At 40.6% G+C, this 11,125-nt stretch overlaps 1 non-coding gene across 1 annotated transcript; it reads right to left on the bottom strand.

The window, feature by feature from the left end:
* Positions 1–10,244: 10,244 nt before the first annotated feature.
* LOC150065745 (U6 spliceosomal RNA) lies at positions 10,245–10,351 on the bottom strand. The gene has a single exon (XR_016535075.1). It is a non-coding gene; the product is annotated as a U6 spliceosomal RNA (small nuclear RNA).
* Positions 10,352–11,125: the final 774 nt, after the last annotated feature.

The raw sequence follows: 11,125 nt of genomic DNA, 5'->3' as shown, positions 1-11,125 counted from the left end.
TTTATATCTCTATGTATTTGTATATATCTTTATGTATATCTCTATATCATCTATCGCTACATTTATATCTAATCTGTCTTGTCTGTCTGTCACCTAATTGAAATTTAGTATTGGGTCTGCTGATTTCACACAAGTACCAAAGTCACAATGCTGAAGAACTGGGAGGAATGTGTAGCTCATGGTCTCCTTCCCTTAACACAGCAGTTTTCACTGTGGTACCCATGGCAGAGGATTCAATAGCTGTTACTGGATTAGTTCCTTTGCTCCATAGGAAAACTCCTTCCAATTCTGGATTGTTCTCTTTGATCAGAAAGCCCTTCTTTTTCTATACTAAAAGCTGCTTTCCCTTTATTCTGATGAGTTCTTCCAAATTAAAAGAATGTGGTTTGTCTGTCTCGCAGAGATGACTGGCATGGCTGGAGCATCTTACAGCTTGCACAGTTGAGCACCTCTTTGTCCAGTCAAACTTACGTTGACTTGTATTCATTCAGCATCCATGTAATCAGCATTTATTGTGCACTTATTATTTGCCCAGTTCCAAGCACAAAGATCAAAAATGAATCTGGTCTTTGTTGTCTTGGAGGTTGCAGTCTGTGAGGCTGATACAGATTAAGTAATCATAGAAATCCATCTTGTGTCAGAACACTGGCAGGTTCTCTGGGGGAAAATGAGGAGTGTGTCATGGGGGCCTAGCTCACATGGGACTTAGAGGTGTCTCCACAGAAGTGCCCCTGAAAGGGCAAAAATAAGGAAGAATTAAGGAGCAGATGATGGAGAGGAAGAAGCTTTCAGGCAGGGCTATTCGAAGGCTTCTAGAAGGGAGGGAGAGAGGTTGGGGGCTTGAGAATCTGAAAATCTGGAGCTCAGATATCATGGAGAAAGAGGTTGGAGGACAGAGAGGGCAGCAGAAGTCTATGTGTCACATTACATATTTCATCTTTAGTCTAAAAACAGAGCAGCTTCTGTGTTTGAAAATGTGACTATTATTGTTATTAAGATGTACAGAGGGGTCACCATTTTATAGTTCAGGTAATAAGTATGTTTCTTTTCTGGGCAATGTTGTCCTTTAGTAACTTGTATTTTAAGGTTCTATCTGGTGACAGTTCAAAGCTTGGATTGGAGGCAAATGTTCAAACTGAGGATTTATCTGCACAAATTCAGGTATGGGACGGAGAGTGAATGCACCGGACATTTGCAAGTGGAGATGGGAAGGAATGGTTAGACTTGAGACATACTCAAGAGGCAGACATGAAATGGGATAGATTGGGTAGAGGATAAGATTTTAAGAGAAGAATTATCAAGAGATCCGAAGGAAGAAGTACAACAGCTTATCTCAGGCCACTCATCTGGCTAATTATACAGCTGAAGAAAATATATTCCAGGCTCAGGATGGCCAGCTCTGTAATGTGGAAGTGGAAAGTCTGGCATTGGTTATTGACTGGCCTCGGACCCGATGAGCTCTGTGAACTAGAGTAGTTTGCTTCTCCAGGAGAACTCGCAGATGATTAATTGAGATGATATTTAATGCCAGGAGCATGCCTAACACATGCCAGACACTTCCACAGTAACCTAGCTAAAGCTATGGTTAGATCGTCATAGCCCCTGGTGACTTCTTCCAGTCTAAATCAGACTCACAACCTCTTCTTTCCCTATGTAATAACTGCTGGAGTCATTCTTCTTCCCCTGCTCTGAATCTCGTAGTCTGTGCATTAAACAGTTCTGCAGGGCTGTAGTTTTTTTTCTTTCTTTTTTTCATATTTTTTATTGTAATTAATAGAAGGGTTACATTAATTCACGTACATTGATACCCTTTCTCATGTCTTGGTCCCCATTTCCCTCCCCCCTACCCCTACCCCTCCTCTTGTTTTCCCCCCTTCCCTATCCAATTCGGGCTGTAGTTTTATATAAAACTAAAAACATGATGGTCCTCCCAACAAAGCAGAACAAATGTGATGCGTCTCAGTAGGATGTCATATTGCCACTGAGTCTACCCTGGATTACAGGGAAGGACCCAAGCTGATACTTAGCTCAGCCTTAAAAGCCAAGCCAGTATTTGCTAGGTAGCAGAGTTAGGAGATGGCAATAGTGGTGATGAAGGGTATTTTTGAGCAACATAGTGTTTTGTTGTTGTTGTTTTTTGTTTTATTTGCTCATGTGGCAGTGAGGAGTTGAACCCAGGCTTTCATGCATACTAGGCAAGCATGCTACCAAGAAGCTGTATTCCCAGCTACTTATTTTCTTAATTTTTATTTTTTTATTAAAGGCATGAACAACCCGGGCACTGATGGCTCATGCCGGTAATCCTAGCTACTCAGGAGGCTGAGATCTGAGGATCATGGTTTGAGGACAGCTCAGGCAGAAACGTCTGTGATCCTCTTATCATCAGAAAACTGGAAGTGGAGCTGTGGCTCAACTGGCAGAGCCTTGAGTAAAATGCTCAGGAACAAAGCTGAGGCCCTGAGTGGTCAAGTTCCACAAAAAAGGCACGAGAGAGAGAGAGAGAGAGAGAGAGAGAGAGAGAGAGAGAGAGAGAGAGAGAGAGAGAGAGAGAGAGAGAGAGACAGAGAGAGACAGAGACAGAGAGACAGAGAGAGACAGAGAGGGGGGAGGGAGAGAGAGAGGGGGGAGAGAGAGGGAGAGAGAGAGAGAGAGAGAGAGAGAGAGAGAGAGAGAGAGAGAGAGAGACAGAGAGAGACAGAGAGAGACAGAGAGGGGGGAGGGAGAGAGGGGGGGGGGAGAGAGGGAGAGAGAGAGAGAGAGAGAGTCCTTTCAGAGAGTCTGCAATTAAACTGGTGACTTCCTGCTTCCCTCTCTCCTTCCCTCCCTTCTCTCTTTCCTTCTCTCATTGATTACATTGAACTCAGGACCTCATATTTTGAACTAATGGTTTCTTTTTTATTGCAATATATAGAGGGGTTATAGTTATATTCGCCAGATATTAGGTTCATTACTTCTCACACATTGATACCCCTTCTCATGTTTTTGTCCCCATTTCTTTTCTTTACCCCCTCCTAATCATCTTGTTCCTTCCCCTTCCCTTTCCTATTTCAAATAAATGAATAAATGTATATACAATATGCCAGGTAAAAAGTCAGATACAGTAACAATATGAGACTAACCAAAGGGCAACAAAAGAGAAGAGAAATAACATAGTACATTAAGAACAACAATCACACAAGATAAAGCTCTCGTGTCCATATCCTGGAGATCCCTTCATTTAGCTTCATCCTATATGACCTTATGTATCTAGGTTGTAATCCTCTGCTAGGAGAGTCCTAGATGTGTACTAATTATTACAAATGAGGGAAACTATGGAGCCTATGTTCCTTTGGGTCTGGCTTACTTCACTTAATATGATTTTTTCAAGTCTTTCCATTTCCTTGCAAATGGGGCAATATCATTCTTTCTGATGGCAGCATAGAATTCCATTGTGTATAAATACAACATCTTGTTGATCCAATCATCTGCTGAGGGGCATCTGGGTTGGTTCCACATCTTTGCTATGGTAAATAGTGCTCAATGAACATCATTGTGCCAGAGGCTTTAGTATGTCCTTGTTTCTGGACAATTGGGTAAATGCCAAAGAGTGGAATTGCTGGGTCATAGAGGAGCTCTATGTTTAGTCTTTTGAGGAATTGCCATACTGCTTTTCATAGTGGTTGAATGAGTTTATACTCCTACCAACAGTGTAGTAGTGATCCCTCCTGGCCACATCCCTGCCACCATCTGTTATTAGATTTCTTGATCATGGCCATTTTAACTGGAGTGATAAACCAATGATTTCTTATAGGTGAGTGGGAGAAAATATCATTGGAAAGGTGGGAAGTGGCTAGATGGTGCAGAAGGATTGGAGGCTTAGGTTTATCATAAGGTCTTTTTTACCTTTTGCTGAAGACTAAAGGAAATCATGACAACTTTAAAGTTGAGCTAGACCATCAGAATTGTGAATAGAGGCTATTTTTTTTTAAAGAAAGAGGTTAAATGTGTATTCTTTAATGAGCCAAAGCAACGCTGATGTTAGAAGTTACTAGAGGCATATTGCTTAGAAGTAGCCTTCTCACAAGGGTGTCTAGCAGGAGGGAATAAAATTTGTTTGTCCTTTTTTGAGTAGTTCAATAAAAACACCCAGTGCCTTGGGAATTAATTTCTAGGGAGGGAAGGGCTTCTTGTCAGGGTCACTGTGGTCCTGGCTGTTGTGGCTGGTTCTAACAGTGCAACATGGAGTTTCAGCAATTGATGGGGACCACCTGGAGCCCACCCTTGTGATGTGTACAGACAGGTCACAAGAAGCGCTACACTACGTGAAAGATCACCCACATTACTTTTGACTTTTGTAGGAATCTAGAAAGAATAAAAAAAAAAAGGACCTTCCTTTTGCTTATAGCATCCAAAAAAGGGAAAGTGGATCTTCAGTTGATTTTCTTCAAATAGAATCTTTTGACAAATAGCTCAGACTGGAATTAATATTCCTTGTCTTGTCCCATTCTTTATTCTTTCCTGAGCACTAGAATCTTCATGATATAGCCAGGTGCATTTTATTTGAGTAGCCACATAGGATATTGAGAGGGGTGCTTTGTGAAGATGGCACATGATATGTTGAAGATAATTTAGCTATTATCTGAAAAGAGAACAATTCACAAACTAGTACATTAAACTAATACATAAAAAAAGAATCAAGAGGTTTCAGCACAAGTTTGTCTCTTCTGTTTTCAGGCTACTTAGATCCATCTGTCACATTTAGACTTTCTTCTTGTTTTGTTTCAAGTTAGCCAATTTCATTCACCTCTTCTTGTCTGAATCATTTGAATTATTTAGAATAACATTGTCCTTGACTTTCCTCAGGATATATGCTTGTCTCTTTTTGCTCTCAATTATCCTTTTGTTGATGGCTAGATTCTTTTCCTATTCTGATGACATGGAAGGTTTTATAATTCTTTTAGTTGGAAATTCTTTTCTCTATGAAGATTTGTTGTTGTTCTAGTCCTGGGAATTAAACTCAGGGTATGGACACTGTCCCTGAGTTTCTTTTGCTCATGGCTATCACTCCACCACTTGAGCCTCACCTCTATTTGGGGATTTTTTTCAGTAGTTTATTAGAGATAAGAGCCGTATAGACTTACCTGCCTCGGCTGGCTTCCAACCGCCATCCTCAGATCACAGCCTCCTGAGTTGCTAGGATCAAAGGCATGAGCCACTGGTACCTAGCTCTTTCTGAAGTTTTAACTGAATATAGATTCTTCCATTTTTGTCTTTCTTTGAAAATTTCCCATAGTACTAAGCCTCTACTAGACAATAGGAGCACTATTTTAAAAAGTCACCTCACCCCAGTTTAGGATAGGCTACATTTTACCATATTTAAAATTCAGGGCTTTGCCATATAACGAATAATTGTTGTCCTTAATGTACTATGTTGTCTCTCATCTCCTTTGCTGTCCCTTGGGTATCTCATATTGTTACAGTATCTCACTTTGTTATCTGATATATTGAATTTATTTGTATTTGGTTATTTGAAATTTGATAGGGAAGGGGGGAAAACCAAGATGGGTGGGGGTGTGGGGGGAGGGTAATGGCTACCAAGACATGTGAAAGGGTATCAATGTATGTGAATTAATGCACCTTCTATCTGGCAAATATCATGTAACCCTTTTATTAATTACAATAAAAAATTAAAAAAAATTCAGGGCTTTACATTTATTCAGCGCTTGTTTGGTAATTTTTTTGCCAGTTCTGGGGCTTGAACTCAGGGCTTGGACACTGTGCTTAGGCTTTTTCAGGGGTAGCACTCTACCACTTGAGCCACAGTACCACTTCTGGCTTTTTCTGTGTATGTGGTACCGAGGAATCGAATCCAGGGCATTGTGCAAGCACTCTACAACTAGGCCACTCTCCCGACCTGTTTGGTTATTTTTTATCTCTTGAATTATGGCTATAACCCAGTTCTTTTCTCCTCGTCCTCGTCCTCCTCTTCCTCCTCCTCCTCCTTCTTCTTCTTCTTTTAGGTCCTGGAACTTGAACTCGGGGCCTGGTGTTGTTTCTGAACCCCTTTGTGTTCTACTATTTAAACCACAGTCCACTTTGGGCTTTTTCTGAGTAATTCTGAATTCTTTATCTGAAGAGTCTCATACACTTCCCTTCCCAGGCTGGCTTCACACCACAATCTTCAGATCTCAGCCTGCTGAATAGCTAGGACTACAGGCATGACTACCAGTGCTTGGCTTTTTGCTGGCCAACTTTTCTGCCCTGGCTGGCTTCAAACCTTGGACCTTCAGACCTCAACCTCTTGAGTGAGTGGGATTTTAGGCATGAGCCATTGATGGATAGCTGGGAGGATGCAATTTGATTCCTGTTTATTGGAATTGATGTGAAGGTCTCATTGTGTCTGGTAGATTAGGTTCATGAATTGTATGTTACAATTCATACCACCAGACTCCTAAATGTCCAATGTTTGGAACTAGCTCTACTTTACCTGGCTAATCTCATCACAGGCTTTACGGCCTAAGACCTTCATCTTAATCAATAAAATATGTATGTAAACATGAAAGAAACTACAGGACAAATCATCTCATTTAATGACTGTCACTTTAAAAAAAATAAACAAACATGTGAACCATGATGAGCCGGTTTAAGAAAGTTAGAAAAATCAGAAGAGCTAGATCCTAAGTCTCCTTCTGATTATAAATACTTACATGTGAAACACAAACCAGAGATGATATTTCAACATTTCTGTGTAAGCAGCAATGATGGTATTGACATGTTCTAGAACCACAACAAAATCTCTCATGGTTAAGTGGCTTTGCTTAAATTTTGTGGGAAAAAGATATCTCTCAGCCATCCTGAATAAACAGGCATGTTGGTCGTGAGACTTGCACTCTGGGCCTGGATGCTGTCCCTGAGCTCTTCAGCTCAGTGCTATTGCTCTTCCACTTGAGCCACAGTGCCACTTCTGGTTTTCTGGTGGTTAATTAGTAATAAGAGTCTCATAGACTTTTGTGCCTGGGCTGGCTTTGAACCGTGATCCTCAGATCACAGCCTCCCGAGTAGCTAAGATTACCGGTGTGAGCCACCAGCGCCTGGCTTCATTAGACATATCTTATATGGCCCAGTCAGTTTCTTCTAAGTGTAATTATTTAAAATTGTATTTTATTGTTAGTGTGATGAGTCTAAGTATAATTCCTGTGCTTCTAAAACCAAATGTGTGAACAGGAGAAGGGATTCACATAAAGTTCAAAAAAAGAGAACATTTGCATAATGGAGGGTGTAGTGATAAATGAAATGCAAAAACTAAAAATATTGGCAGTAACCCTGTTAACTAAAAAGACCAGTTAACCACTCAAATGTTTCCATTAACTTTTGGAAAAAATTCTAAATAAAATCATTTAAAAAAAGAAGCCCAAACAGATGGATGAAGTCTGGTACTTCAAAAGAGGCAACATTTCATACAAGGTCTTAATGGGACCCACCTGACAAAACAAAGACAGGACTTGAAATTGTGCTGTTGGAAATGAAGAGACCAAAAGAAAATAGAGGCACACAGAACAATGTCTATTGGGCTGCAAGAGCTTAAATGAACCTTGAATACAATTTATAAAGCACAGAAAATATGCCCAAGACCTAGAGGACCTGCATGGAATTAACTTCTGATGTTGCTCACTTCAAAGATGCATGGGATGTTGATCCTGAGAAGGAAAATCTTCCCACAGTCAAACTAGAGACATATTTCATGGCCATGGACCCAGGAAAAGAGTTAATTGCTATAGAACAGACAACAATGCACTGCTTCTCTATATTAGAGAAGACAGTTTTCCAAATTACTTTGCCCAGTCCTAAGCAAAATATCCAAATCCATATGCTGGATGTGGGATTAGAGGCCATAGAAGCAAGGTGAAGTCATTGGCACAAAGCAGCTTGATTCCTGGGATTTTTATTGTCTTTTCTCACAGATAGGTAAGCTCTGAGCTTAACCAGTTATTGCTCAATCGACTACAAGGTAGAAACCTCAGTGGGAAGAATATTTGAGCAATGTGGAGCTTTGGCTAGAATCATAACCAGACTGTAGCATTAACCCCGAATAATGCTTAAACTGTGTTAGGCTTGTGTCTAGGCTAGACTTGATAGCAGAGAGCATTTGATCTTGTGGCAGAACCCAACAGTAAGTGACTCTGACCACATGTGATCTTCCTCAGGAAGAAACAAAGCTGTAGTGATAGGTAGTCTGTAGGCCTAAATGCAGGATGCTGGAAGGAAGGAGGGACCAACTTCCTAGAAGATGAAAGTGGCCAAAATGTGGCAGGAATCAAGGCCTATGCCCACTAGGGCAGGATCTATGCCCTATCTCTATGAATAAAGACCGAAAACCTGAGGAACCAGGGAACAAGCTCTGTCATGTAGGTCCTGTAACTGTGTAGAAATCACCTCAGGGCTCACCCCAGGGATGCCTTGTATTAATTAGCCTGGACAGCAAGTCTAATTTCAGAAATTCCTGAGTATGCTAATAGACTGGCTTCCCTGCTTGGCACTAGTTCAAGGCCATGGTGTAGAAGACTCTTCAAAACCGGGACCAAAAACATGAGAAGGGGTATCAATGTTTGTGAAGTAATGCACCAACTACCTGACGAATATAACTGCAACCCCTCTATACATTATCCTGACAATAAAATTTAAAAAAAGACTCTTCAGTAGCTTCTGCAGAATCAAGACGGTGACCAAATCTTAGACTTGGAACAAATATACTTTGACAAGCTGTGCTGCTCTGTACATCTGGATCTCAGATGGTGAAACTTCACCATATGGGTCACACGATCTGAATTCTAATCTTTGCAATGTGCAGGTCTCTAACATAGCCAGAGGCAAGCAAAGGTGTTGAACTTGTGTCTCTCTGATCCAGGCTGTTGTACCTGGGAAGACTGGATCTAATGGGTTGTTTCAGCGTAGCCCTCTTACCTTTGACAGCTGGCTGGATCCAGGGGCCCATGGCCTACAGAGAGGACAGATTACTTTTTCTTCAATTTTCCTCCTTTCTGGGCTATTGGGCTGTGCTTTGGGAGTAGCTGAACCCCTTACTGAAGTAGGTAAGTGCCTTCCTACCTGTTAACTCCTTCTTTTGCCACAGTCATTGCCACAGGCTTCCTTCAGGCCTGATTAATACTGTTGTTGAAATATTTAGTGTCACGAGACAATGTTCAGTGCATTGCGTGGATAGAGAAAATATCCTCGCTATCCTGTGCAGAATGGTGTCTAAGAACCCCAAATACACAATGAAGAATAGGAATGAAGGGGATATAAAGTAGCCAAACTATGAACAGTACTTATTTCTGGTTTAACTGGAAGTCAATTTTGTTTTCTTTGTATTCTTTGTGCATTTTCTAAACATTCTACAGAAGAATGTGATGCTTTGTTTGAAAAAAATATAAAACACTAACAACAGGAAAGGACATTTGTTACCAGCAGGGGCTTAGGCGTATATCAAGGGTTGTGATGTAGTCTACACGCAGGCTACTTTTCAGAGTTGCTGAGGATTGTCAGTTCTTCATTGAGAGTGATAGAAGGGGTGACCCCTATCTCATAAAGTTCCATGGAAGCATGCCTTATAGCTACAATATGGATATTTCTCAGCCCTGAAACAAAGTGAGGAGACATCCCTTTGAGGACAAGTCATATGCCTGAACTTTTCCAAAGAATTTTCTCTGGGAAAAAACCCTTTGTGTGGCATGACAGGGGAGTATACTTTCACAAACCTGATGACAAATAGCATTGATGACAATAAGGAGGCGAGAATCTAATAACACCATTAACAGCTAAAAGCCAAGGAAAGCAAATACCATCTGCATTTTTGAGCTGTCCTTTCTGAAATGTGGCCAGTGACATATGTCCTGTAAGATTACAACTTGTTCTCCTAATTCTTCTTTTTAGTATTTATTACTTTCTGATTGTAAAATATCAGTTTACTGTAGCATATTTATAAAATAAAAGACAATCCTGCCTACAGTTACACTTTACTTGCCAATGTCCTATTTCAAGTTTAGAAGCTAATGCCCTATTTCAAGTTTATCATGAAAAAGTTTAATAATTATAAATCCAAAGCAATAAAAATATAGAGAAATTGATACTTTCACAGGCTGGATAGGTACTACAATGGTATATTTTTAATGCATGATTCTTTAATTATATTGAAATCTATATTAATATAGACATTCCAAAGATGCCAGGATATATCAAAATAGTACATGGAATTATATATGAATGGAAAAAATATGGAACACTTCATGAATTTATGTGTCATACTTGCACAGAGGCCATGCTAATCTTCTCTGTATTTTTCCAGTTTTAGTATATGTGCTGCCAAAGCGAGCACTAGAAGCTTTTTTTTTTTTGCCAGTCCTGGGCTTGAGCTCAGGGCCTGAGCACTGTCCTTGGACTTTCTCAAGGCTAGAGCTCTACCACTTGAGCCTCAGCACCACTTCTGGCTTTTTTCTATGTATGTGGTACCGAGGAATTGAACCCGGGTCTTCATGCATGCTAGGCAAGCACTTTAACCACTAGGCCAAACTCCCGGCCGAATTTTTTATTTACTTATTTATTTATTTTGCCAGTCCTGGGCTTGAGCTCAGGGCCTGAGCACTGTCCTTGGACTTTCTCAAGGCTAGAGCTCTACCACTTGAGCCTCAGCACCACTTCCAGTTTTTTTCTATGTATGTGGTACCAAGGAATTGAACCCGGGTCTTCATGCATGCTAGGCAAGCACTTTAACCACTAGACCAAACTCCCAGCCCCTAGAAGCTTTTATGTAGGATTGTTTATTCTTTTTTGGCACTGGTGACTGAACTCAAGGCTGTACTCTTGCCAGGCAAGTGCTCTACCTCTTGAGCAAACCTCTTGGTTTGGTATCTTGTGATTTTTTTCCCCCTTTGGATTAGCTTAGACTCTGATCTTTGTGTCTCTACTTTCTGAGCATCTGAGATTACGGATATTATGTACCCTGCCTAGCGTCAGGATTTATTATTTCTGCTTACCTCTATTTGTGCCATTCTGAATTCTTCAGCCTGGCAAAGGTCATGATACATTGTAACATGATACAATGTATGTTCCATACATTGAGTTGAAGAAAATGCAAATCTGATTATTTCAA

Source organism: Megascapheus bottae, chromosome 3, assembly GCF_031878675.1.
Source record: "Megascapheus bottae isolate mThoBot1 chromosome 3, mThoBot2.hap1, whole genome shotgun sequence".
Lineage (NCBI taxonomy): Eukaryota > Metazoa > Chordata > Mammalia > Rodentia > Geomyidae > Megascapheus > Megascapheus bottae.
This window is presented reverse-complemented; position numbering and strand designations above follow the sequence as displayed.